The 5,844-nt window shown below is 50.5% G+C and overlaps 1 long non-coding RNA gene across 1 annotated transcript in view; it reads left to right on the top strand.

Moving 5' to 3' along the window:
• Positions 1-5,138: 5,138 nt before the first annotated feature.
• LOC120861345 overlaps positions 5,139-5,844 on the top strand; it is a 7,678-nt gene continuing 6,972 nt past the window's right edge. Inside the window, exons 1-2 of the long non-coding RNA XR_005720528.1 lie at positions 5,139-5,391; positions 5,506-5,599. This is a non-coding gene — a long non-coding RNA (uncharacterized LOC120861345). The remainder of the gene's footprint in view (positions 5,392-5,505; positions 5,600-5,844) is intronic.

Raw genomic sequence — 5,844 nt, 5'->3', positions numbered from 1 at the left:
CTGGTTTTCAGAAGTTATTAAATACTATTAGCTTAGTGCTAAACTACTGTAAACTGTAATGATACTACAATAAGCAGTTTGGGGCTTACTTTTCTTTTTCAGTGATCAAAACAGGTGAGATAAATAACACAACAAATGTAGCACCTTAAACCCATAACAATTTTAAAAATTCAAGGTTAGATAATTGATCTAAACATCAAGTGAGACCAACTTCCTCAAAAAGCACATTTGGGATTGCCTCTCCAAAGAATACTATAATTGGGTAAAATGTAATGTTCTTCTAGCTATTGTCTTATTAAGAAGTCTTTTTTAGTTGAAAATTATAACTTTCTTTAAGCAAATTGCACTGAATTTATGTACAAAGCATAACCTTTAATATATACTGAACAGAAGCAACAATGAAATACCCCAAAGAACCAGACTCTACATAGATACATTACTTAGTAATCTGTCAACAGCAGATTCAGAATATCTACAATTACCCTAATCTGCAGCATAATAAACTATTACCTCACCTTTTAAAAGCTTAGTTACCAGCACTCCTTTAGAATCCCTTGAAGGAAAGTCCACATCTATGATTTGGTATTGTAATCAAATGTTCAAATAAGATAAATTAGTCCACATAAAAAAGTATAGCAGCAGACACAAGCAGAGCAGCAAGTGCTGAAAGCATTCTCACATCTTACCAAAAGTTCCTTTCCAAGATCATCTTTAATGAAACATAAATTTAAGTTCAATAGCCCTGTTGAAGCAATTAAATCTGGGAGTAACCTAAAATCCACAATTTCTCTGATGAATTAACATATCACTTTCTCAGTTATTTAAGCTGTTGAAATCATACACCTGACATGCTTGATTTGAAATTTGGTATAGTTTTTTACAAGAGGGAATTTTAGACATCACGATTTCTTGATTAAATAATAATAAAACCGATAACGATCAAAGATTCATATAAAATAACAGAAACCTCTAACGGTGTTCAGGCTCTGCAGTTACTATTAAAAACAATTTTGCATTTTTTCCACACCAAAAGGGCTTTGTCGACATTTTTCATCAAATCAGTGAACTATATGAACTGAGTTTTGACAATTTCCACTATTATCAGTAATTTTTACAGGACTATTTTCCATTAATTCTTGAAACTATGAACTGTATTTTATTTATATCTTATCCAATTAGAGACTATCTATGTAAAACTGTCACACTTCTCTAGCAATTTCTTTTCCAGGTCCACCTGCTCTGTGCTGCCCACTATAGGAAACGCAGTATGGTACAGAGAAATGTAACACTGCACTAGAGTTAAAAATTAGTGCAATCCCATTAAATTTTTTTTTCTGGGTACTTGGGTCCTAAGACAGGCTTTTCCTGCAAGAGATACAGACTGATTAGTGGTAACCAAGTTTACTACATATATATAAACAACATCAGTAGGAACAGACAGCACCAGAAACTGTACCCTGGTAATGCATGCGCCAGGAGCAGCTAGCGGGTGCAGCAGGGGATGGGGCATGGAACTCAGTGATTGAGGCGCAGCCTGCAGAAAGATGCGGTTCTGCAGTAAGGAGGGAAGATGAGGGTTAAAATCAACACAAACAAAATACCTCAAAAAAAAAAATCATACAAATACAAAAGATGGCTGTAACTGGATAAAAAAAATTTGAAGTAAACTATTCGTGTAATGCATTCCTAAGTTTCATAAAATGAATCTCTTTCCTTAAAATGTTACATACCTCTTACAGGCAAATACTCATTCATAGTTTACTTTGGCCTTATATTTTTCTAGTCTTGGAGAAATAGAACCGTTTAACAATCTGACAAATATTTGTTTTATGTTTTTGTCTTCTTTGACTAGAGCATATCTAAAGTGCTATGAATTTAAATTCTATCCATCAGATACTCTTTAGGACTCCATTTTGAGGATGACAGCGTCTTCTGCAGAAAAATAATCCTTTCTTTTCCTCAGAATCGATTGTCCCGTTACATATCACATTTTAAATGTTAAAAAAAAGGGGGGGGGGCGCATTAAAACGTTAGGATCACACTCCAGGTGTTTAGCCTTTGCTATCTGTACTGCAAAGCAAAACACACTATTGTATACACACAAACACACACAAACAGCAAGCTGTCAGTGGCTTAGCAGTGGCCACCTCCCCGTTAAAAACAAAACCAGAAAATGTCACCCCTCCATCCTGCCCTTCAAATTCGAAATAAGACAGCCAGGTTCGCCCACTGCAGTGGGATACTAGAAAAAACGTTCTAACGTTTAACCTAAAACACGGTTAAAACATACAACCCTAGGTCCAGACGACTTAAATTTCAGTGTACGTGCCTTCGTTCCCACTCCTGCCCCGGTAGCATCATCCAGGGCCCGGGTCCCCACGGCGACCACCCGGCGCGCCGGGGCTGCCGGCATCCGCGAGGACCGCCGACTCCGGGCAACCAGGCTCCTGGCCGACTGACGGAGCAGGAGCGTCCGCGGCTCCCGGAGCTCACGCCTCTGGCAAGGGATCCCGGTGGGGCTGTGGACTCTGGCATTTAAAAACTACTGAAAAGTCTCGCTGTTGAAGTGACTCGGCGGAGGCCGCTGCCACTTGGCGTCGCCGGGTCCCGGTCCTTTCTGAGCCGTCCGGGCGGCGCAGGCGACCCTCCGCGAGACCGCGGTCAGCTCCCGGGAGCGGGGAAGAGCAACCAAAGCCAAAAGACGCCGCGGCAAGTTCCCGCAGCAGTCAGCTGCAGCTTTCCCTTCTCTCTTCAGTTACAAGTACCCCGGCAGCTTCGGGCGCTTCCTTAGAGAAAATGAAAAAAGTGAAAAAGCGTGGAGGTGCTAGAAGTCGCTGACATTTTCCGTCGAAGCAGATCCTCTCGGCTCCATCCCTTAAGCAGGATTTCCAAACTCAGATGCATCCTTAGCGGAGGTATTCCATGCTAACAGATCTCTCGCCTCCCACAAAATGGGGCCGAGGAGGCGGCCGCTGTCTCCTCTATGGGCGCCGCCATTTTGTGAGGCGGCGGCGCGGCGGCAGGAGCCCCGGGTGTGTGTAATGGTTGAATAGAATGACCCCCTCTAGGGAATCCCCGGCGCTGACAGTTACGTAAGGGGCTGTGCGCAAGTGCGGCGTTTAGGGAATCCGCACAGCTCGGGACTCGCAGCTCTGCGGCCCATATCTCCACCACCCCTAAGAGGACTGGTGGGGGAAGGGACGGATGACCTGGTCTCCCTTCTGCCCCGCCCCCCCTCGCCTCCAGCCTGGGCTTCGCTTCTCCACTCCCCCGGCCTCGTCTCCGCCCCTCACTGGCTTCCGAGACACTTACTGGCCCTTGGGTGTCAGGAACTTCCTAGCCATAGCCTTATTCCAACCCCGTTTAAGAGGCAAACTTTTCTTGAGAAATAATCCGTTTCCTAGAGTGAGCACCGGAAGCGTGGCTGGACTATATTACATAATTCTTTTCACTACCAAATAAATGTTCTCATGGGAATCACTACCTGAAATAACCCATCCAACCCTTTACTAGAATGTGACCTTGGGTGTCGGTGACTTTGCCCGTTGTGGCCATCGCGGAAATGGGAATAATAATATGCTTCACAATTCTTGAAGCTTAATTAACATTTGCAGCAAACGGCTGACCCCAATACCCCTTGTAGATACAAACTTATGGTAGTATTTGTTGAGATGTTACGTCTCCCATTTGAACAGCCTCTTTTTTTGAGCTTCAAAAATATTTTAAGCCGGGATCGTATTAAGACATTTGAGAAAAGGCAAAAACATAAGATTTTATTCAATATGTTTTAAGCCAACTATAACATACCTTAATATAAAAATATAAACGTTATTGTCCAAGTTCAAAAGATTGCTTCTCAGTTTAATTACTGTTTGCATAACTGCACAGAATAATCTAGTTTGAGAAATGAAACCAACCAAAGTCAAGATGAATTAAGAGCATGATTCCATTTCCATAGAACTAGGACAGACAGTTCACATTGTGTTTAATTTACAGTTTGCTAAAGTTAGTTTGTGGGTAAGTCATGGAAAATGTGCTAACCAGGCCCCCCCTTACTATCACCACAAAGCTCAGAAAAGCCGATTCTTTTAGACCTTAAAAAAAAAAAAAGGTGACAGGTTGACTTTATTCCGATCAGTGAATGAAGCTAGCGTGAGGAGCTTCCCCTCTGGGCTTCCTTTCCCTCCCGAGCTCCACACCAATTCTGTCGGACGGGCGGGGACTCCAAGGCGGCCCTTCCAACTGCCGGGCCGGGGACGCGAACATCGCCTCCACCCCTAACCCTGGAACAACCGGTAGTGGCCGTTTCCCCGCGCCTCCCCGCTTTCCGCCGGCTTTGTGTGCGTGTGAAATGTGCGGCACATTGCAGATGAACCCTAAGCCCGGCGAGCCGAGTCTATTGTTCCCCGCGAGGAGCTGCCGGGGCGGTGTGGAGTCAGGCGCAGTGCCGCGGCCGGCCCTCGGGGGTCGCTGTGCGGCTCTGGCTGCCCGGCCGTGGCGGCGACGCTGGAGGCGGCAGAGAGGGAGGCTGGCGGGGAGGGAAGCGGGCGGGTGGCGCGCAGCGGCTCGGCTGCCGCCGGTGCCTTCTGCCCGGGGACGCCCCGGCCGCGAGGCCGCGCGTGAATGTGTGCGAGGGCCCCGCGGAGCTGCGGCCGGAATACACGCTGTCACCCCGCTTTCCACAAACCACCACACAGACCTCCCCCTCCCCACCCCCAGCCCCGCCTGCCCCAGCCCCGCCGCCGCCGCCGCCGCGGCCGCCGAAACTCCCGGGCCTCCGGCCACCCCGGCCCCTCACCGTCGGCTCGCCTTTCCCCTCGCCCGCTCGCGCGCCCCCGGCAGCAGCACCATGTTGAATCGCGTCTCCGGGCCGAGCCGCCTGAGCCGGCGGCGCTGAGAGGCGGGCGAGAGCCGGGCCGCGGGAGGGAGGGAAGGAAGGGGTGGGGGCCGCGCTCGCCCCGCGGCTTCGCGCGGATCCGGCAGTCGCCTGCCCTTCTAGTTTCGCTCCGATTTCTTTAAACTTTTTTAGAAATTCCCCTCCCTCCTTCCCTCCTCTCCCCCTGGCCTCCTGCTCCCTCCTTCCCCTCCTCCTCCTCCTCCCCCTCCCTCCCTCCCTCCCTCCCTGCGCCGCCGCCGCCGCCGCCGCCGCCGCCGCCGCCGCCGCCACCGCCGGCCCATGACTGAGCCCCGCCGCCGCCGGCCGAGGAATGGGCTCCGGGCTCTGGTAGGAAGCGCTGGGAGCGGGGGGCGCTTTTAAAACACCGATCTGGGTTTTTTTAAAACCTCCTTTGAAAAAATAATGGCAAACTCGACGGGGAAGGCGCCTCCGGACGAGCGGAGAAAGGGACTCGCTTTCCTGGACGAGCTGCGGCAGTTCCACCACAGCAGAGGGTGAGAGCAGAACCGGGGGGGCAGCGCCGGGGCGAGCCGGGGCGAACGGGGCTCTCCCGCTCGGGCCGCCGCGGGGTCCCGGCTGACAAGTGCGGGGCTTTCTCTCTCCCGCAGGTCGCCTTTTAAAAAAATCCCTGCGGTGGGTGGGAAGGAGCTGGATCTTCACGGTCTCTACACCAGAGTCACTACTTTAGGCGGATTCGCGAAGGTGAGTGGAAGTTTTAATTTGTATTTCCCTCTCGCTGGCCTCCTCCAAAAAGTCTCCTTTGACCCCGGAGTGGGCGCTCGGGGCCGGGGGGGTGGCCTGCGGGGGCCAGAGGCGTTCTTTTCGCTCCCAGCCGGTGGCACGGAGGCGGACGGCGGCGGGGCTGTTTTTGGCCTGGTGGCTCGCGTGCGCGCGGCGGGCGCGGGGCTCGGCGGGCGGGCGGCCCGGCGCCGGCTCGCGCCCTGCCC

The sequence above is a fragment of the Oryx dammah genome, unplaced genomic scaffold (assembly GCF_014754425.2).
Source record: "Oryx dammah isolate SB20612 unplaced genomic scaffold, SCBI_Odam_1.1 HiC_scaffold_11232, whole genome shotgun sequence".
Classification (NCBI taxonomy): Eukaryota; Metazoa; Chordata; class Mammalia; order Artiodactyla; family Bovidae; genus Oryx; species Oryx dammah.
The sequence above is the reverse complement of the archived record's forward strand: the minus strand, read 5'-3'. Positions and strand labels throughout refer to the sequence as shown.